The sequence below is a fragment of the Sinohyriopsis cumingii genome, chromosome 5 (genome assembly GCF_028554795.1).
Source record: "Sinohyriopsis cumingii isolate HCF-2022 chromosome 5, ASM2855479v2, whole genome shotgun sequence".
Taxonomy (NCBI): Eukaryota; Metazoa; Mollusca; class Bivalvia; order Unionida; family Unionidae; genus Sinohyriopsis; species Sinohyriopsis cumingii.
Genome location: NC_142965.1, coordinates 139,306,124 through 139,329,710, shown reverse-complemented (window position 1 = coordinate 139,329,710; position 23,587 = coordinate 139,306,124). Strand labels below are relative to the sequence as shown.

At 34.9% G+C, this 23,587-nt stretch overlaps 1 protein-coding gene across 1 annotated transcript in view; it reads left to right on the top strand.

The window, feature by feature from the left end:
• Nucleotides 1-573: 573 nt before the first annotated feature.
• Nucleotides 574-23,587, top strand: part of LOC149800357 (cytosolic phospholipase A2-like) — a 182,671-nt gene continuing 159,657 nt past the window's right edge. Inside the window, exon 1 of the mRNA XM_089959981.1 lies at nt 574-981. The gene's annotated coding sequence lies outside the window, so the exon portion shown is untranslated. The remainder of the gene's footprint in view (nt 982-23,587) is intronic.

Here is a 23,587-nt window from a genome sequence, read left to right as displayed (position 1 = left end):
AACGTTCTTAGCAAATTATAATGTGACAAGACTTATATGTAGGTTATTTAAACTGTTGAATTTTCCCCGCTATATTTTTTATATATAACAAATCAGGGACAAAATTGCGGCATCTCTCCTATTGCGGTACACATGCAATTGTCACACGTAAATGCAGATAATTAGTTGATCAACATTTACCCTTTCTTTCAATTTGTAAAGGTTGTAACCTAAAGTCTTTCAATACTCTGATCAGTCAATCTATCCACTCCTATTTCAATACTCTGATCAATCAGTCTACCCACTCCGATTTCAATACTCTGATTAGTCAATCTACCCACTCCGATTTCGAGATTGGGAGTGAAGCTGGGCCGTGAGTTTGGAGTGGTTACCTTTATAATTTGTTAGCATTTTTATTTCAAGATATATGCAGTCATCATTCATCCGGTATTTAAGCTTGTCTTTTGAGTTCTATGGCGCAGTAAAAACCGCTACCACGCATCGCACGCATCGGTAATCGTTGATAAAGGCCGTACGTAGAAGAGAATTTACAAGGTTCAAGGTCTTTTCGAACATTTCCGACAGGTATTGAACCCAGCTGAGATGACATGAAGTGAATCCTTGCAGACGGATACAGTTAGCCAAATTTACAGAGTTGTTATCGATTTGGTTACCCGACTTAAAAGTTTATATCTGTGTCAACATTCGTGTTATCTACCATATATCAAGGAAGAGGGAACTAAGGCAAATATTTGGAGGTGCCCTCGGGTACGAGTTCAACACAGATTGCCTTGATTTTCATACTTCACCTGTGAATATATAAAGCATTATATAATTGTACCTGTGGATATATAAAACATAATTATATCTGAGAAGTCAATAACATGATTATATTTTTGAAAGCATGACTTAGAATCGTGTATAGCAGAGAGACACATTCAATAGGATTTATGTTCATCTGACTGGAGTTTTATAACCGTCTTTCGGAGCAGGTCATACAAGGTATGTATATCACTTAATTATTCGCCACATTCCATAACGGGTATATTATAGATAAATACTGGGCTAAGGTTATCTCAGATAAGAGAACAAATATATCTAATGCTGTAGGAACCAAAGCCGCCACCCCTCCCCCCGTAAGACAGAAACCCCCTAGGACAGAAACACCTTGTCAGGGGTAAGACAAACGCCACCAAGGACAAAAGCCCCCCCCCCCCCCCCTTTAACTTTCTTTAAATAAATTGTATTATGGTTTATAATATCGTTAGCAAACTAGTATCATGCAATATATGTGATGTGATGCGATTTGGATTTTTAACGTAGCTTTAACAATTTTTCAGTCGTATTGCTACGATGTCTGCCAATGTGGCAGTTTGTAGTAATGTATAGCACTGGGGCATCATGCCGCAGACATGTAGCATGATGTCCCACCCAGTCACATTATTCTGACACCGGGCCGACCAGTCCTAACAGTAACCTCTTAATGCTGAGCGTCAAGCGAGGCAGCTGTTAGTACCATTTTTGTAAGTCTTTGGTATGACTCGGCCGGGGATCTAACCCACGACCTCCCGCATCCGAGGCGGAGGCTCTAACCACTAGACCACCGGAGCGGTATGCAATATATAGTTTTTTTTAAAAATATTTATATTCGAGGCGGACGTCCTAACCACAAGGCCAACGGAGCGGTATTTTATGTTTAATTTGTGTTTATTTGTTCACTCCAAGTGTAATAAAGAAACCATTTTACGTAGTAAATATAGTAAATATTTCAAATATTAATGATCATGGGGCATTTGTCCTACCCCAAGGTGGCTTTTGACACGGCCCTTTGACTTACAGAATATGCAGTTCAAATAGTCTCTGGATTCAACCGAACAGAAAAATCTTACAAAAGAGGACTTACTTACTGGTCTGTATGTTTGCAGGACAGTTGGGTTGGATTGCACATTTATAAAGGAACACTTCTGATGGTGATACAAATACAATGCTTACTGATGAATGGCTCTAATGTAAAAAGAACTATGAACAAAACGTGCGTGTACAAGATCCAAATATTGTACAAATTAACACAATCCGCACGAACCTAATAATGTAACATAAATGCGAATACAAGTAAATGATCTTACAGAGTACAAGGACAACAGGTTAGTGATTCACAGTAATTTCATTTGACGAAGAGAAGGATGTTTTACTCAATAGTAAAAATGGTGTACTTTACTCATAGTAAATTAGAATGGTGTTTTACTAACAGTACAAATGGTGTACTTTACTCATAATAAAATTAGAATGATGTTTTACTCCAATAGTACAAATGGTGTACTTTACTCATAGTAAATGAGAATGGTGTTTTACTAACAGTACAAATGGTGTACTTTACTCACATAGTAAAATTAGAATGATGTTTTACTCCAATATTACAAATGGTGTACTTTACTCATAATAAAATTAGAATGATGTTTTACTCCAATAGTACAAATGGTGTACTTTACTCATAGTAAATGAGAATGGTGTTTTACTAACAGTACAAATGGTGTACTTTACTCATAATAAAATTAGAATGATGTTTTACTCCAATAGTACAAATGGTGTACTTTACTCATAATAAAATGAGAATGATGTTTTACTCCAATAGTACAAATGGTGTACTTTACTCATAATAAAATTAGAATGATGTTTTACTCCAATAGTACAAATGGTGTACTTTACTCATAGTAAATGAGAATGGTGTTTTACTAACAGTACAAATGTTGTACTTTACTCATAATAAAATTAGAATGATGTTTAACTCCAATAGTACAAATGGTGTACTTTACTCATAATAAAATGAGAATGATGTTTTACTCCAATAGTACAAATGGTGTACTTTACTCATAGTAAATGAGAATGGTGTTTTACTAACAGTACAAATGGTGTACTTTACTCATAATAAAATTAGAATGATGTTTTACTCAATAGTATAAATGGTGTACTTTACTCATAGTAAATGAGAATGGTGTTTTACTAACAGTACAAATGGTGTACTTTACTCACATAGTAAAATTAGAATGATGTTTTACTCCAATAGTACAAATGGTGTACTTTACTCATAGTAAATGAGAATGGCGTTTTACTAACAGTACAAATGGTGTACTTTACTCATAATAAAATTAGAATGATGTTTTACTCCAATAGTACAAATGGTGTACTTTACTCATAATAAAATGAGAATGATGCTTTACTCCAATAGTACAAATGGTGTACTTTACTCATAATAAAATTAGAATGATGTTTTACTCCAATAGTACAAATGGTGTACTTTACTCATAGTAAATGAGAATGGTGTTTTACTAACAGTACAAATGGTGTACTTTACTCATAATAAAATTAGAATGATGTTTAACTCCAATAGTACAAATGGTGTACTTTACTCATAATAAAATGAGAATGATGTTTTACTCCAATAGTACAAATGGTGTACTTTACTCATAATAAAATTAGAATGATGTTTTACTCCAATAGTACAAATGGTGTACTTTACTCATAGTTAAATGTATTCACTCAAATAGTGAAAAATGAGGTACTTTACTAATAGTAAAATGATGAAACGATGGGATAGATATCATGCCAAATATCTTTACAGTCCCAAAACACTGGGTATAACAAACCCCAAAATTAGCCCACGGCTAAAAGTTTACATATATAGAGTTAAACAAAACACTCCGTCACTAGAATACTTGGCTACCAGTCACACTGATCAATCAAGCAGTCAGCACCACAGATAGTCACCGACCACCATTCAATTCCTTGGTCAATCAAGCAATTAGCGCCCACTAAAAGGTCAGTAACGCCCGATCAGCAGCTATTCAACCAGCAACACACTGTTCAATCAGCTCTACGGCAGCTATGATCAGCTTTACAGCTGCTATGGTCAACTTGTGTGGCCAGCTCTACAGCTGGTACACCGTCCACTCTGATTAGTCGAAAATAAATCTAACACCGTGTAGTAAGAATGACAGAGGCATGTACGGTAACACGTAATGCCATTATATACCGTAAGCTATACAAATTACATTATCGGCACAACATTGCAAACCAAAAAACGGGTTCAGAAGTAAACCTATTTGTGTCCGATAAGAATCGTATGGTACTAAACGTTTCTTAATGAAATGCAACTTTATTGCTAATATATTCTCCTGTTAAGTCACATACAAGGATAGAAATTATTTGCATTGTACTACGCACGTCGAAGCTACATAGAAAATATACAAAAATAAACGTGGTAGTACGATAGTTATAATCTATAATATACATAAGAAATTAATAAATAACTCACATACCTCTACAGCTGAAGATGTTAAAGTCCTGAAGTAGACTGCTCACTGACAAGATATTCCGTAATGCTAAGATTTCGTCCTACGGTGAGGCATTTATAGACAGACGTTATACTACCCTACATCGTCTGGGCGCTTGACGTAGACCTACATAGTCTGTGCGCTTGACGAAAATCGGTTTTTCCCATCGAAAGCACTCCGCACGTGCGGCATAGGATGAACCGAACTCTCGAATAAATCACCATCGGGTATCGTTGTGCACAAAAAACGAAACCCGAGTACATGTATTTAATAAATAACAAAGGGATTTATACAATTCCGTGACACTTACTGATCTATATGCTTGCATGACAGTTAATTGCACATTTATAAGAGTCAATCTTATTGACGAAAACATTCTGCACACATTAAATTAGAATGCCATTATAGTTAAGTTTGATTGATAATGAAACGGTGTTCTCAACCCAGTGCACACATTAATCGGTACGAACAAATTATTGTATATTATTAATATTCGTTCTCACTTTCGAAACAAAAATAGAAAGAAAAAGGTGACCTCCCATTATTTCATTCATTATACGCAATGTATCCCAAACAACAAAAATATCAGAATTCAACATGGCTTTGTTTCCAAAGTTATAATTATGAACTATATGGTAATTTACTAATTATATTTAAAAATTCAAAAATACTTTGTCTTAGTTATATATCTGATAAAAATATTGTCACAGTTATATTGATAACTTAGGCTGAATTGTTCTTCAACATTCTTATTTTCGGTCCCAGCTTGGCCGAATTGTCTCAGTACCCTCTGAGGTACTCTAAATTTATTAGCACCAAAATTATATTCACTGTATATCTTAAGGTATGTTTATTATAAACATTGAACTTTGTAAGCAGGATGTCTGCGTGGATCCGGTTTGGGCATGTCGCATAGACTGAATGTTTATATTTACACCAAGGAACTTCTCTCTTGTACAGTACAGTTTTTAAAAAAAATAGTCTTTCAGTTCTTAATCAGTGTACGAAAGATAGGGTGATTTGCCAAAACTCCTTATAACAGATCGTATAAAGGGATGGTTCCTAAGTGTTCAATTTATGCTGCATTATCTGCAATATTTCTTATGTTACCACTGATATGCTCTGTTTTCCTTTTATTTTTCGTGTCTAATTTGTTGGATACTTATCGGACCATTAACTCAGAGAGAGCACTTGTCAAGTTTTAGAAAAAACAATGTTGGTGTAAATATTAGACGGCCTCTTCAAAGACAACGGACATTTGAAATAACGGGTACCTTAATGAGCAAAACGTGATAGCCAATCAGGTGTTATACATCTCCCTTTTGTGATCAAGGGGTCTTTTGCCTTCAATTACTGTATAGGAATAATAAAACATACGAAGAAATAGTCTGTTAAATATATAGTATTGTGTTTGATGCAACTATTAAATTTCCTGTACAACTCTCCTGTAAAAAGAAAATGAAAGTAAAAGAAAAGCAAACAATCGTAAGAATATACTGAATACTTCAAAATGTTGCTAGTAATTGGTGCAGAAAAAGTCGATTATTTAGACAAATCTTCGTGAAAAATAAAACTATAAAGCTTCTGGTGTCTAAGCAAATTTATGTCACATGCTTGTTTCACAATATCTAAATAGAAAAACTTGCTTGGAATTGTTGCAGGGATAATATAGCCCACTTCTTTAATATTACTTAGTTCTCTATCAACAGATCAGTATCTAAAACTCTATTTTCAATGAAAATGAAATCTCAAGGACCTGTGGGCAGTTTTATGTATATATGTTTAGAGTAAATAATACAACATCACGCAAAACTATTTTGAGATTAATTATAACGAATATACATGTCAGAAAGAATTTTTTAAAAATATTTTCGAGTATTTTCTATTTTGTTCCGATTGTTTCGGTTTGTTCTGGTAGAGAGTTGGAAATAACAATTAACAACATTCATACATACAGCGTCCACTGTATAGTTATCAATATTACAAAGAAACTTTTATTATTGTGCATACATACACAAACAAACAAGAAGATTTGAAACTAATAAATTAAAATAGTTAATTATAGGTGAAGTCAAGCCGCTTCGCAATTTACCCGTCAGTTGATTGATGACAACGCCCCCTTGTGTCATGCACGTGCTAGGTCAATGAGATTTTATAGCAGACTTTTTCTCTTTTCATCGTTTAAAAACTTCAACAAATTTCATGAAAAGAAGATCCATACAAATTTTCTATGATATAAACAGTTACTTTTGATGATTAAAAATATATCGTATACATTAGGCATACAAGTTTCAATGCTGTATACAAAATATATCGCATATATTTGGCAGACAAGTTTAAATGCTGTATACAAAATATATCGTATACATTTGGCATGCTAGTTGAAATGCTGTGTACAACTATATCGTATACATTTGGCATACAAATTTCAATGCTGTGTACAAAAATATATATTGTACATTTAGCATACAAATTTCAATGCTGTTTACACAATATATCGTATACATTTGGCATACGAGTTTCAATGCTGTATACAAAATAGATCGTATACATTTGGCATACAAATTTCAATGCTGTATACAAAAATATCGTATACATTTGGCATACAAATTTCAATGCTGTATACAAAATATATCGTATACATTTGGCATGCAAAATATATCGTATATATTTGGCATACAAAATATACACGTTTCAATGCTGTATACTAATTCTGATCTTAGTGTATTAAATAAATGACAACGCCAACAAAAAAAATATGTTCATTGTGTAGAACATCTGGTAAAATATGGCAAAAACACAATATTTTGACATTAGGTACGAGAGTTAATTTATATCTGCCTTATTTTCAAGACAGTATGAACTTGTAAAGAGTTTTCTAAAACTAAATACTTCTGCTCCACGAGAAATAGAAGATAATTGCCAAACTTAAATTCACACTTAAAGCCAAAGTTAAAGTCAAACTTAAAATCATGAAATACACACTTGAAGTCAAACTTAAAGTCACACTTAAAGCCACACTTGAAGTCAAACTTAAAGTGACGCTTAAAGTCAAACTTAAAGTCAATCTTAAAGTCACACTTAAAGTCAAACTTAAAGTCACACTTAAAGTCACACTTAAAGCCACACTTAAAGTCAAACTTAAAGTCACACTTAAAGCCACACTTAAAGTCAAACGTAAAGTCACACTTAAAGTCAAACTAAAAGTCACACTTAAAGCCACACTTAAAGTCAAACTTGAAGTCAAACTTAAAGTCACGCTCAAAGCCACACTTAAAGCCACACTTGTAGTCAAACTTAAAGTCACACTTAAAGTCAAAATTAAAGTCACGCTTAAAGCCACATTAAAGCCACACTTGAAGCCACACTTAAAAATGGGCATTTCTCAAGTCTAATTGGTTGAGTATTATTGCTGCCATCAACAAGAAATGAATCTATTTGCCATGTTTTGTTATTGGCAGAGATAAGTTTAGTCTTAAAGTACATTGGTTAATCCACACATGACAAAAACTAGATAATTAAATTTTTTGTTACTGCGAAGCTTATCAAATCTTTTTGCACCCACTTGTCCAGAACGTGTAGTTTAAGAAACTTCACGTCCCAGCTACATTTTCACTGGTCCCAAAATTTCACTATTGCCTAGATTTGATGAAATGTGTACATTTTAATCGATCGAAAAGTAAAATAAGTAACGTGCAACAGATTTATCTCTTCAAAGAGCTTAACTAGTCATTGTCAGGGTATCCAGGATACCCGGATGATATCGGATTTGGTGTGTATGAAATGTGCTGATTTGACGATAATTTGGTCGCTAAGGTCAATATGCAGTCAGGCAGTCGCAGATCTCGAGCTCCTGTGACAGTTATCAATGGGCACTTATTGTAGAATCACATGATGCAAATGAATACGTGAAGAGAGGCTAGATTAAAGCCTTCACAATGACCCGAGGGCATGAATGGCGAGGAAATGGTAGAGAATGTGATTGAAGCATGAAAATTAGAGCTTGCCTGACTTGTTCTGGTATAGGACGCACGCACTTGAACCCGATATACAATTTACTTGTCCGATTTGGAAAATGAATAGTCCTGGTTGTCAGCTGTGGGATTTGGTCTGCCATGTACTGCAATTGCCAAAAGCATGTTGATTGGAGACATAATCTTAAAATATTTGTAAAATTTGTTAAATAATATAAATATTGATAAGAAAGGTTCGCATCTCACCTACTTTTGTTAGATTACTAAATTACTTATGACTGTACAATACTTAAGTGAGACTTACTATCATTTTTTTATCAGTGATTTTCAAGGGTGTTTAATCGGTCTAGACCGCTGACTCCAAGGGCACTAGCAGGGTGTTTAATCGGTCTAGACCGCTGACTCCAAGGGCACTAGCAGGGTGTTTAATCGGTCTAGACCGCTGACTCAAAGGCACTAGCGCCAAAATTTTACAACCACGTGTACTAATGGCATTTAATCAAACTACTGTATATAGTCGGCTTTAAGTCGAGTCCAACTGGTAAACAACAGAGACTATAATTTGCTGTCGCATCATGCGTCGGCAGATCAAGGTCTATGCTGTTTTTTCTCCTACTGATTACTCCTAAAACAAACTGCACTGATCTGCCAACACATTAAGCGACTGCAGATAGAGGTCTCTGCAATTTCTAGTTGGACTTGACTTATAAGCGATTACATACGCGTACATACGTATTTTCCCTTAAGGAATTAGTTTTCATCAGTATACGTCAGTACAAACACATGTTATATGCCTACATTTCAAGCTAATTGTTAATTAAGGGTTGTGATAAGATGGTCTTCTAAGCAATTGTCAAGCCATGTATCTAAAGTCAAACAGTTTGTCTAGTCAATTAGAAATTGCTTTCCATTTGGATGCTGGGTGATTTATCTGACCCCTTAAAGATTGGTTTTATCTAATTTGTTTTCAAAATAGAGGAGAAACGTTTAGGTTTGAAGAGTTAAATAAGTTAGTTTAAAATGAAATAATTTAAGGCGTAAATGACTTAATGATTATGAGAGAGTCTTTCTTGAAGATATGTTTTTCCTTTTTTCTTTATGGAAGGAATGAGTTGCATAAAATGCTTTACTTTCCTAAATACAAAATATGACAACTTATTTGGCCAGTGCTTTGAAATTTATAAGAGAAAACGTGTCACGTGAGATTTTGATTTCATTCATGAGATTTGGTTAAAAGCAATTCAGCCATTCCTCGTCATAATTAGATCTAGTATTTTATTCTGATTCCCTGCAAGATTCTGCACAGTAACTCAAGTTTGGCAAAATGCGTTTGCATTATTGTTTTCAAGTGTGTTTAGCTGAGTAGTTAAATTTCAGCTACATCATTCATGGTTCCGCTTAATTGTTTGCTTGTTTTTCATTTTGCTGCAAAGAATTGAGAAGCTAGATATCTATTACATCTATTTATTAAAGCTGGAGCTTTCTGCTGAATGAACTTTTTGTATCGTGTGCATACGCTATTGTTGGGTTCTCTTTTTGCTTTCCATTTTGATATCGTGACAAATAGGTTACACAATCTTAAACAATCTCAAAACCCATAGCTCGACAACTGGGGCCAACTAAATTTACTTCGGGCCCATCTAGTGAACTGCCCTTTAGGCCTGTCCAGAAACTGTCTGAAGAAAAAAAAGACTGCACCCCCTCCAACTGCAGCATTTTTATTTTGAAATTTTGAAAGACACTGGTAAATTATTAATATAAAATTTCCTGATGTGGTAGCTCCACAATATGAAGATCGTCTGCTTAACGGTATTAAATGCATTAAAACATGTGTGTACAAAGTGAAACACGTGACCAGTGATTTGGGGGAATAGTGCTATTTCTGTTTTCTATATTTCATTGGTTGCCTATAATTAGCGCTCATTTGTACAGTTTGAATAAATTATAACCTCTTTTCTTGATCATGCACACATCGTAATGCAATGCTGGTTCAATATATATTTAGCAGTACTTATGCGATCTTTTTACGAATAAGCCTGAGCATTACAGACTTTTCAAAGCCCCAGTAAAATATTTGCACTCTAAAGGAACTGAGATCGTTATATTAGATTTAAATCTATTTAGTTGAAAGCGTTAGCAGCTGCTGATTCTATTGATACGAAGTGATTGTTGTCTGAAGTCGTGACAAACCCGCAATACTATCACACGAACTAATTAGGAAATCTTCTGTTTTTAATGAATGTGATAAACAAGATCAGTGGCTTTCTGGCTTCATTTATCTTTTCAACATTGATCCTGATCGAGAAAAATTGAGAATTCTTTTGCAGTGTTTAGTCAATCGAACTAGTCTAACGCTATCTGAGATCGTGATTAATGCACAAACCTGACTTAAAATGCTCAAAGCATGCCGTTGGAGATCGCATGACCAGAGGTGGGTACCACAGTTATTCACAGTTCACCACTTGAGGTGATGGTTAATTAATAGTTAATTAATTGTAAATTTTTGGAAATCTCCTTGTTTGTGAACCAATGTTCATGAAAACTTGAATGAGGGTTCAGCCATGCGAAGAAAGTCACAAGTATATGGGGCCGACCATTTTAATATTCCTAGATGGGGTTGGTGTGTAGAATATATGACCTCGTAGGGTAAGGGGAGCTTAAGTCGAAGCAAGTGATTTTTGCTTTAAAAGATACGTGTCTCATGCATGCGTTTCAAGCATATTTCGTTGAGCAATGGAGCAGTCAAGACATAGAGGGAAGCATTTATTTTACATGAAAAAATTGGGAATCGAACAAACACAAATCAACTTAATATGATTTTGTTTTATTTTTATCATATTTATATTTTAGAAATTTCAATATTGTGTCAGAATAAAAGTACAAAGTATGTCGATTTCGAGCACATGGAGTTGGATTTAGGGGTTGTGGAATTAGGCTATGGGGTTAGTAATTTGTTTTAAGCAAGTAATCCTGTATCTGAATAAAAATGGTCGAACACTGTCAAATAGTACAAACACGGCCTTTGGATTTGCTTGGAATTGCAGTCAGGGTTTGTAGAATTTTAATCAGGGTTTGTTAGTGTTTTGTTTTGTTGCAACTTTTTTCTGAAGTCATAAGCCATCGGTCTATGTCTGAAAAAATCTTTGGGAATTGAGTCGTGTAATTTGTCAACCCTAGCGTCTATCATTGATATCGATCTCGTGTTTGTTAAAGGTATTATTTCTGTCCTTTACATCAGCTGTCGTCAAATTAGAAATAAATGATAATACAATTGTTTTGTTCAATTTTACTTAGGTGGAAATAGGTTTAATAATAATATTAGAAACTCAACCATATTCATATTACTCTAAAAATAGTTGTGGAATTCGTGTTCTTTTGCAGTATAGAATAAAAAGTAACAACTCACTCCAAGTTACTCACCAAGTCTATGAACAACAGATAAACTGATTGACAGTTTTATTTAAAAGCAATTGTATGGGACTCTTGGGGGGTTTATCGGGAATTAATATTAGCCATACCTTTACATTAAGAAACACTTGGGAGTAACACAGGGAATTCCATAGATTTAATGTCGGGATCGTATGATGGGTTTTAAATAGTCAGCATATTTCTCGAGTAAAAAAGTTTCATAGCGTGAACAGTTTTATAATGACACATTTTTCGTGGTGTTAAACGGGAATGGTAATATTATTATATCTAAAGCCCAACACATCGAGTATGTTATCCAGCAACGGCTGTTTGATTATAATATAACACACCAAATATACTCTACATCGACCGATTTTTGATGATTACAATCTACAACTAGACAGCAAACGTTTATTGTTTACTAATAAAACACTTGGGAGTAACACAGGGAATTCCATAGATTTAATGTCGGGATCGTATGATGGGTTTTAAATAGTCAGCATATTTCTCGAGTAAAAAAGTTTCATAGCGTGAACAGTTTTATAATGACACATTTTTCGTGGTGTTAAACGGGAATGGTAATATTATTATATCTAAAGCCCAACACATCGAGTATGTTATCCAGCAACGGCTGTTTGATTATAATATAACACACCAAATATACTCTACATCGACCGATTTTTGATGATTACAATCTACAACTAGACAGCAAACGTTTATTGTTTACTAATAAAACACTGCGCCCCCACTATCCAACTAAATGGAGTTGGATTGTTGTTTTGTGCTTTACAGCACAGCAACACAAGCAGGGTATTTAGTGCCGAGGCAATTGGAGCAAACTGTCATGCCGAGAGATACAACATGGTATCTGTCCTAGGCTAATCCAATGATAGGACTCAAACCCTCAGCCTTTCTTTCGCTAACACGCTAACCATTGAGCCATCGCAGCTCCGAAAATGACAGAAGTCTTTATACACACACCCTATATTTACATATACACACATGCCATGACACAGTGGTAGGAAGTGTTTATAGACATCCTATATTTACATATACACACATGTAGGGCGTGTTTATACATACACCCATAATTTACATATATACATGCTATCACATAAGGGTAGAAAGGGATGTAAGTTTTAGTTTTAGTGGGGAATGACACAGATATACACAAAACATACATCAACAAAACAAACACAATGGTTTTTGCAAATATGATTAGTATAAATCCGTTTTAGAGATCTGAGTGGCCTTGAAAAGGACAGACGGGGTTGTTAACCAAACAACATGATTAACACATACCATATCATGGCTCTCCGCAAACTTGTTCGCACTGCCGATTCACGCAGCAAATATTCTCTTCAAAACCCTTGCCTTTCTACATACGCTCATTTCTTCTAGAGAGCCATGTCCGTAATCATGGTCATAGATCACCATGCCTTGACATATATATGGTAGCATGTGTTGAACGGCATGTTGTAAAATATGGTCGATGGCTCTAGTTGGATTACACATATCAGTTCAGATTATTGTATTTAATAAACACTAGCTGGACTACACACATCAGTCCAGATTATTGTATTTAATAAACACTAGCTGGACTACACACATCAGTCCAGATTATTGTATTTAATAAACACTAGCTGGACTACACACATCAGTCCAGATAATTGTATTTAATAAACACTAGCTGGACTACATATACCAGTCTAGAGTATTATACGTAATAAACACTAGGTTGACCACAAACAAGATTGCCAGTTATGATTATTATAACGCAGACGAAATACATAAAAAACTGAACCAAAAAGTTCAATATTGTTATTCCATACACTTAATTATCTCTCAGTTTAAAAGAAATACAACCCCCTTGATAATAACAAGGGGAAATACAAAAATAATAACGGCAAGTACAACAATAAAGGCAACTACAATAATAAAAAGGGCAATTACAAAAGCAAGGGCAACAACAATAATAATACGGGCTTTTACATTAATGCGAGCATTGCACTATGAATATTAAGTCACTTAAGACGAGAGAAACATTATCTTTACAAATGCACATTCCTTTTGTTATGTATGTCAGTATTATATGCTTAACTTTTATCCATGATTGCAGTAGTTAAAGCTAATAGTCATTTGTAAACAAAAGTTTAGATAGCTAACTTTAGTCCATAGCTGTGGGTTGTACTTTACGATTATATTTGTAAACATGCTGTTACGTGGTGGTTGTGATTATCATTGTGTTATTGCCTGGATTGAGTAAATTATAAAATCAAATATGAAATCAATGGGTGGAATAATAAGAGACCTAATCAGAGATATAAAATAGAACAACACGAGCCCCCATTTGCTGAATATAACAATTTAATCAACTATATAACCAAAATGGATTTGAACATGACATTTTTGTGGTACACTGTCTCTTAGAAATAAAAATACCAAATTTATAAAAGTGCAATGAGCCGTTCTGTTTATACCGGTAATACAAATTCAATCATGAAATCAAATGAACGATCTCCCTCAGTTACCAAGCATGCCTGCATTACCTGGTTTTTTCTCGATCCTTCCAAAATCAACGTTGGTGGCAGATTAGAGTCAACATTCTCTTCTCGCTCTCTCCAGCCTCGTAATTTGGATGTCTCCTCCCTTTGCTCACTGTATGGGGGTATATATGAAGATGTTTCCCCTTTATAAAATAAATAAATAAGCAACCTCTATGCTTGTCCGGCTTTTTATTCTGGGATCGAACATTACGCTCTTTCTAGCTACATCGACCGCTCCGCTGGCTTAAGTGGTTAGAGCGTTCGCCTCGGGGGTGGTAGGTCGCGGGTTCGGACCCGGTCGAGTCATACCAAGACTACTAATCAATGGTATTAGCAGCTGCCTCGCTTGTCGCTCAGCATTAAGAGGTTAGTGTTAGGACTGGTCGGCCTGCTGTCAGGATAATGTGACTGGGTGGGACATCATGCTACATGTCTGCGGCATGCTAGACATCACTATTAACTGCCACACTGCAGTCATCGTAGCGATGACTGAAAAATTGTTAAAGCTGCGTTAAAAATGCACAAAAACACACGTCCTTTAATGTGTGCAACACAATGTCAGCGTGTCCAGGCCGAGATTCTTATAAAATCTGTAGTCCGAAAATTACCCTTTCGCCTCAGCTTTGAAGTCAGGCGCATCTATGATAAAACATAGCATATCTTGTCTCATGGCTTGATCACAATAGATTCCCTCTTTAACAGTTTTTTTCCCTTTCTTTTTATGCAGTGTTTGTCTTTCCTAATATAATGGAGAGAGAGAGAGAGAGAGAGAGAGATGGAGACAGACAGACAGACAGAGGTATTTGGTCTAAATTACATAAAAGTTGCTTATTGTTGTCAGTTTACTATTTATAATACTTTTAAACTAATTATGTTCATATCATATCGACTCATGCATTGTCTTTTTGCTGTAGTAAATTGCAACTGAAATGATACAAAGATAAACACCAGATGCTGCAGATCAGTGCTTATAGATTTTTTCTTCAGACATATCACATGGGCATGTGACTCCCCAAAAAAATAAAAATTTTCCGACTTGAAACCCACTTGCCGAACAAGGTAATATTTGTTATCTTGTCACATCCACCCCCTTCCAGAATAATTCATTGATCGTTCGCATACTGCTTTAGATCGATTCATAACTAACGCAATTTCAACTGATTTCACAATTTCTGCATGTTCAGGTGAAATATAATTGTTGCATATACTGTGCTTTGGCGATATTTGAATATATCCTTTCAGCTTTTTCTTCAGGTTAATGCACATTCCGTGCACTATATCACGATCTGTAGGGATGACAATTCAGGCTAATGTAGTGTGTATCGGAAGGGATGAATGTGTCACGGAATTGTATAAATCCCTTTGTTTATTAAATACATGCACTCGGGTTTCGTTTTCTGTGTGCAACGATAAATGAGGGTGTTTTATGTATATTGTACAATATTTCGAAAGAATGAGTTCGGTTCATCCTATGCCGCACGTGCGGTGCTTTCGATGGGAAAAGCCAATATTCATCAAGTACAGAGACGAAGTAGGGTTACATTGTCTGTGTATAAATGCCTCATCGTACGATTAAATCATTACATTACGGAACATCTTGTCAGTGAGCATGTGTGTGTGATTAGGATTTTTAACGTAGCTTTAACAATTTTTCAGTCATATTGCTACGATGTCTAGCACTGGGGCATCATACTGCAGACATGTAGTATGATGTCTCACCCAGTCACATTATTCTGACACCAGGCCGACTAGTCCTAACACTAGCCTCTTAATGCTGAGCGTCTAGCGATACAGCTGTTAGTACCATTTTTGTAAGTCTTTGGTATCACTCGGCCGGGATTCGAACCCACGACCTCCCGCTTCCGAGGAGGACGCTCGAACCACTAGGCCACCGGCGCGGTCCATATTAAGAGAAGTGAGCATGGAAAAACGGTTATTCATCAAGTGCACAGACGATGTAGGGCTACATTGCCTGTGAATAAATACCTCATTGTAGGACGAAATCTTTACATTACGGAATACCTTGTCAGTCAGCAGTCTACTTAAGGACATTTCACATCTGAAGCTGTAGAGGTATGTGAGTTATTTATTAATTTCTTATGTATATTATAGATTATAACTATCGTACTACCACGTTTATTTTTGTATATTTTCTATGTAACTCACACAAGCGTATTATAATACAAATATTTTTTTCTATTCTTGTATGTGATTTAACAGGATATCTATATTAGCAAAAATGTTGCATTTTATTAAGAAACGTTTAGTACCGTATGATTCTTATCGGACACAGGTAGGTTCACTTCTGATCCTGTTTATTGCTTTGTACTGTGTGGCCGAGTGGTCTAAAGCGCTCTCCGTTACGGATCACTGCCATCTCACCTCTGTCTGCGTGGGTTCGAGTCTCGGATTCGGCCAATGTGGGTATGTGAGAAAGCTTGCCAGTAGCTTCTCGAGGGTCGGTGGTTATTTCCGGGGATTTCCCTGGTTCTTCCTCCACCATTAATACTGGCCGCCATGTATAGCCTATCGTGTGCTAAAAAAATGGCGTTAAACCCTACAACAACAACAACAAAAGCTTTGTAATGTTGCGCCGATAATGTAATTTGTATAGCATAAGGTATATAACGTCATTATGTTATCGTATATGCCCGTGTCATTCTTAGTACACGGTGTTAGATTTATTTTCAACTGATCAGAGTGGACGGTGTACCAACTGTAGAGCTGATCATAGAAGTTGACCATAGCAGCTGTAAAGCTGACCATAGCTGCCGTAGAGCTGATTGAACAGTGTGTTGCTGGTCGAGTAGTTGAAGATCGGGCGTTGCTGACCTTTTAGTGGGCGCTGATTGCTTGATTGACCAAGGAATTGAATGGTGGTCGGTGACTACCTGTAATGCTGACTGCTTGATTAATCAGTGTGACTTGTAGCCAAAGTATTCTAGTGTCGCAGTGCTTTGTGTAACTCCATACATGTAATTTGTTCGCCGTGGGCTAATATTGGGGTTTGTTACACCAGTGTTTTGGGAATGTACAGATATTTGGTATGATATCTGTCCTATCGTTTCATCATTTTACTATTTGAATAAAGTACCTCTTTTTTCATTATTTGAGTGAATACATTTTCCTATATGAGTAATGTACATGAGTAAAACATCCTTCTCTTCGTCGTGTGAAATTACTGAGAATCATTAGCCTTTGTCCTTGTACTGTGTAAGGTCATTTATTTGTATTTTCATTTGTTGCATTATTAGGTTCGTGCGGATTATGTTAATTTGTCCAATATTTGGATCTTATACACGCACGTATTAATCATAATTCTTTTCTCATTCAAGTCATTCGTCATTAAACATTGTATTTGTGTCACCATCAAAAGTAATTCTGTTGTAAATCCAAAATCGATCCAGGTTATAGCCACCGATTATTTTGTAGCTTTCGAGTAGTTTCATTTTCTGAACGCTGCAGAAATCGCCGTGTTTCTCGGACAAAGTTAACTTCAAATTTCATAATTACTCCATGTTCTAGTCCCGTGGCTGTTTCGTCTGAGAGCACTGTGGATGTGTCCCAATTGCAGAAAACACTCGCACCATATCAACGGAATCATCGGCTACCAACTCTTTAAACTAGCAGGATTCAAATGTAACGTAATCTTCGTTCGGATGTTAAGTTTACAAAGACTGCGCCATGTACCGATATTTGTTCTCCACAGCACTTAAGAGAGATAACTCTACTGGAACCACATAGTTGAGAGTTATCCAACCGCTACATATATATTTTCAATGATGTGTAGCACATTTTTAAAACAGTTATAACAATACAAAATGTGATCTAGATATGAATTAACATAATCTCACATGTTGCGAAGAGACTTGGCTTTTTAAGCCTTACAGAAACTACAGCTCTTATATAAAGCACCAATCGCAGCTAATTTTGTTGATTATTTCGGAAAACAATGTTCCTGACACGTTTAGCTCCGACCCCAACCTCATCTCCTTGGTTTGCACATTTGGTACCGCGATATAAACATTTAATCACCATAAAATGGAGGGACATTCAAATGGAACCCCAGGAAGGGATTACTATTAATAATGAATTGACCAGCGTCTTTAAAAGAAATGAAAATGTCTCAATTCCTCGGTAGGATCAGGTTTTCTTTCAGGCAAATGTTTTTTTTTTTTGACAGTACGGACAGTTACCTCAGAAAGATGGAACAATGGGCCTGGTCTAGATTTAGACTGGCTCCTGGCGTCAAACTCATCGAATTGTTAACTTTGTTGATTGTGCATAAAGAAGAACTGTTTTGTTACGGGATATTGACCGCTGGTCAGATATGGCGAAAGTTTACTGTGTGCACCCAAGGCCGACATATAAAGATAATTATTGCATTGCTTTGTATAATGAAAACACAAAACCCTTATTCAAAAGTAAAATTTTGTCAATCTCAGTTAACACCCAACAAATGGACTGATCTTGTTAATGATTAGACATGCGCAAGGACGTATCTCTTTGTGAATGAAAACAAATATTATTCAAACCTGTATCTTTTCGTTCATTTTTTTGTACATCCATCATATTTTTATTCTCCTATTTGTTTCTTTTCCTGAACATTCATTTAATTATTCCTTCTTTCATTCATTCCATCTTATAGTTACTCTCTCACGCCGCGTCTGAGTCTGCTTGATCGTTTGTTTTTATGTTCCTTTTTCTATATTCATGTTACTGTAAAAAATGACTGGTGAAATCGTAAATTGAATTAATTAGATCATTAATTGTAGTCTAACTGAAAATAAGTTAGACACGATTATTAAAAACCTAGACTTCATATTTTAAATTAAACAAATGATCATTGAAATTAATTAGTCCAAACAGACACCACTTACTATTATTTCAATGACATTCCATTCAAAACTAAATATTAAGACGTCTTTTCCATAAGTTGCCTAGTTAACAGATCACATCAACTTGAGCGTATTTTTCCGTCTATTGGATGATATTGTGAGTCTGTGTTGATGTTATGAAAATATTTACTTTGATATTCACTTCTATTATACATTTCGTATTGAGATACTGAAATATATCTATCGCAGAAAAATGTAAAGCCGATACCACTTTTATCATCACACTGACAGTACAACTTTTGGATCTTAATTCTTTTCCTATTTAGGAAATATATATGCCTTTGTGTATTTTATTCAGACATCTCTCTATTTTTCTTCATTAATTCAATACTATTAATATATTGTAGCATCCATCTCATGACAGTAGATCCTCTAGTATACATTTCTGTAATCAATAAGGAAAAGCTGTCAACAAATATTAAATAAAACTGAACCAAATGAAGGCCTCAATTTTATAATTTTGCTTTTCACATGAACCATGCAACTTGTTATTAACAGAACATACAGAACCTGTTGCTGTTAGATATGCCTTGTCACCAAGTAACTTTGTGTACCTGTTACTCTCTACGACAAAAGATACAAATCTTTCATACGGAATGAACTATAGTTATAATGTCGTTTAAGTAGCCAATTCAGTTCTTATCACGATAATAATCATGTATGGAAACGATGGAAAAATCGGGGACAGGTGAGTGTTGAAATGTTGATAGTAAATTAGAATTAAGTGACAAAATTTGGGAATGGTGTCTGTTTCAAAAACTACATTGCAAACTCTCTATGGCCACACAACGCACAGTGGAATGTAGAAAATAATAAAACGAACCCAGGGAAACTCAAAATGATTAAAACATTTTGTTTAAACATATTACCCGATAAAGTCTGTCGTATAGGACCGCTCTATAATGTATCTGCAATATTCTCACCACAACCATGTTTACTGTACCTATCCATGTATGAAACGTGTAAACACAAATAAATAATTTGGTTGAAAACATTTGACAATACATAACCTGAAGCATTATACGTACGAGACATATTTGTAAATGGTTGGTGTCCTCAAATTGGAAACCATTTTAACTTTTCGATCTAGTCAACGTAACCGTCAATCGGAGTATCAGATGATGATGTGGTAACGAAAATATATGTAGACGGCAACAAAAACATGATCATAACTGAGATCAATGATCGTTTATTAACCTCAGGTGATACAATGATTGGTTCTCTCAATATGACTAATAATAAAATTATTGGTCTTGGAGAACCATAATCAAACGATGACGCAGCAACGAAGAAATATATCGATGATAGCAAAATACCGATGATGAACTAGTTATTGACAATCAACGATGGAATGACCACATTTAGATCTGAATACTCTAATCATGTACAAACGTTTTAAAATTTTCGTAGAAACATAAATAGAGCCATTAACGATATGTTTGGAAATCCACCAGACATCGACATTAAGTTCTCTGATATAAAAACAACAACCGAACGTGTAGTACATGCGGTAACATCTGGATAAGCATTATGGTCACGGATCAATAAATCCATTAAACATAGCGCTAAGGTTATCGGTATATATAGATTTTCAATACTAGGCACTATAACATGTACAATATCTACTACAATTTCACCAGCGTTTTACACTAACTGATGTTGGAACAAAACGCCGAGGGAATATTAGTGGTGGAACCCGAAGAAAAAGCTAACCGCGTGTTGTATCATTGGTGTTTCTTATTAGTTGCTAAATTACGACCTACTTAAAATATAATGAGCTCCCCAATCAACGTTCAACGTTTTAGATACAATCAAGCATGTGAATGACAAACAAAACTAAACAATATCGTTAACGAATATACAGTAAAAGTAACAAAATATCGCAGACGTGTAGTTGCGGTTGACATAATTTTATATTCGGCGTCTTATGTTATTGCCGGAACCCGGTGTATTATTATCAACAATAACAATGACATTACCAGCAGTTGTAACAATTTGTGTTTCAGCTGCAACAACAATTGATGGCCTTCTTAATATCACCACAAAAAATTATACACGTGTACAAACACAAAATTACATGAGCACACAGTAAAACTGTGTGCAGCTACGTTAGCATATTCCAAATTATTATCGTTATTTTTAGCAAGCCTTAGTGGTGGAAAAATATCAAATTTTGAGTTCACAGAGATAATTAAAGTTTACAAGGAAGTAATGATTTTCATAAATCCAAGCCTGATTTAGAAAATCGGGATTTAAATAACAATGTCAACGTCGAACGGGCAAGTTTTCGGAATTTCCACGGGCAGTTGTCAGATTGAAAATTCAACTACGAATTGCAGCGTAGAATTAAGCCTCAAATCCAACGAGAATCGAAAATCGCTATTACGATTCACGAACGAACTTTATCAGCAGCAATATAAATAAATTCGCAAGATTACACTGTAGATATTTATCAATCTTCGATTTGACCCGTTTTAGGATGGCTTGAAATCCCGCCAGAATATTACAAACCACCAGATCCAAAACTTGCTGATTTTCTCACGTATAAAAAATATTTACAAAACTTCCAGAGTATCGAAAAGTATACCCATGGACTACGGTGGGAGGAATAAGAGGAGATCCTTCTCGTCCTGAAAATTATTCTACTACATCCGATGGTAAAAAAACTTCCTAAATTAGCAAGAACAATACATGATTTTGAAGAAGAAACCTTTCTTCCAGTTACCGATGATGACAGATTTTTTAGTTCTTTTTTGACGATATTAAACCTGAATACATACGTGTACTTGGTGACCTACGAAATCTATTTTATAATATAACGTAATACTGTAATAATGATGTAAAACAACAAATCATCGTGATAATACAACATATAAATCAAGTTGCATCAGATCTTGAATATGCCAACTGGCTTATTGTTAAAGAGATGACGTTTGATGAAAAATTAAGTGGAAAAACCCCCAAAGGTATTTAATTTAATATTACACTAAAACAGTTCTAGATCATTGTAAAATTAAAGAAGCATATCTGTTAAAATTTGTAATAGCAGTGCTTTCCACCGATAAACTAACAAAATCATTCAACGATCTTATTAATGAATATTTTCCACAAATCATCGAGTCATGGAGAAAAATGGTCCCGTCATCAAATATTTTCAAACATAATAATGATCTGTACGATGGAGGCCGACATATTCCACCAGGAAATGTAAATATCACATCAAAATTCGCAGTCAATCTTGAATGTGATACATTTGATGGCAGCTATGAAATAGATCTTGAAAAATCTAGTCAGGTTCAGCAAGGATATATTTTATATACATTTACTCCTCAAGTACCTACTGAATATTTGATCGTACAAGAGCCTAATCTACGTTGTCATAATCCGTTTTATCAAGAAGAGATTTCAAAGTTACTGACAAGAGCGGACACTTATTTGACTCAAGACAAGAAATTCTTAATATTAATTTATTTGTAAGATCATAAAACTTCACGTTCATGAGATTATAGCAGAATTTTTTATATACTGATTCTAGGTAAATAGTATAAAATAAGGAAAATCAGAACTGATGGGGTAATATGTACTCTAAGTTGTAATCAAAAACAGAAATAATAAAAGAATTACATGATAACAGAATAAATAAATAAATCGACACGACAGGAACCCCAGTTGCCAAAACTTTCATTTTCACTACTTTCAAAATCCCCTTTACTACATTCACTTTCATATATATATATGTATATGTGTGTGTGTGTGTGTGTATGTGTATGTAATTCCGGTCTTCCTCCACCAATGAATAGAAGTCTCAGAGTGAATAAATAATTGTTCTATCAATAATTATTCTAATAATGAGTATAATGACACAAAAATAAATAAATAGTAATATATTAGTAACAACAAGAGAGCTAACTACTTATATACTCTACTGGAGATAACTAAGCTTCAGATTTATCTCCCTTCAACGATAATGAAAAGTCTGGTAATATTATCTGGAGTATATTTTAGCAAACAAATTGAAATATCAAAATATTTTCCAGCTGCATTCATTGATTGAAATATTATTTATTCACCAGTTTCTGTATTTAACAACTTAACAAGTTTTGCAATTTTTGAATATTTACGAGTACCACCAAATCTGCTGTTCTGGCTTTGCGTAATGGCTCGTAAATTATCTAAAGTGTTATCAAGTTTTTATTCATTAATATGATCGATCACAGAACCGTCTTCGATTACCACCCGAAAACATTCGTAGACAAACCTATGACTGAAATAATGTTTATTCCCCTTAGTATTGATCATGAGATAGCCAGTATTTTTTAGTCGGCAGTTCCTGATTAAACCATCACAAGATGCCTCGTGATCCTTGATGATAGGATGTTTCACAAATTCTTTTTGCTCTATTTATGTAATAATATTATTTGTGTAAATAATTGCTATGAAAATCTAACGAT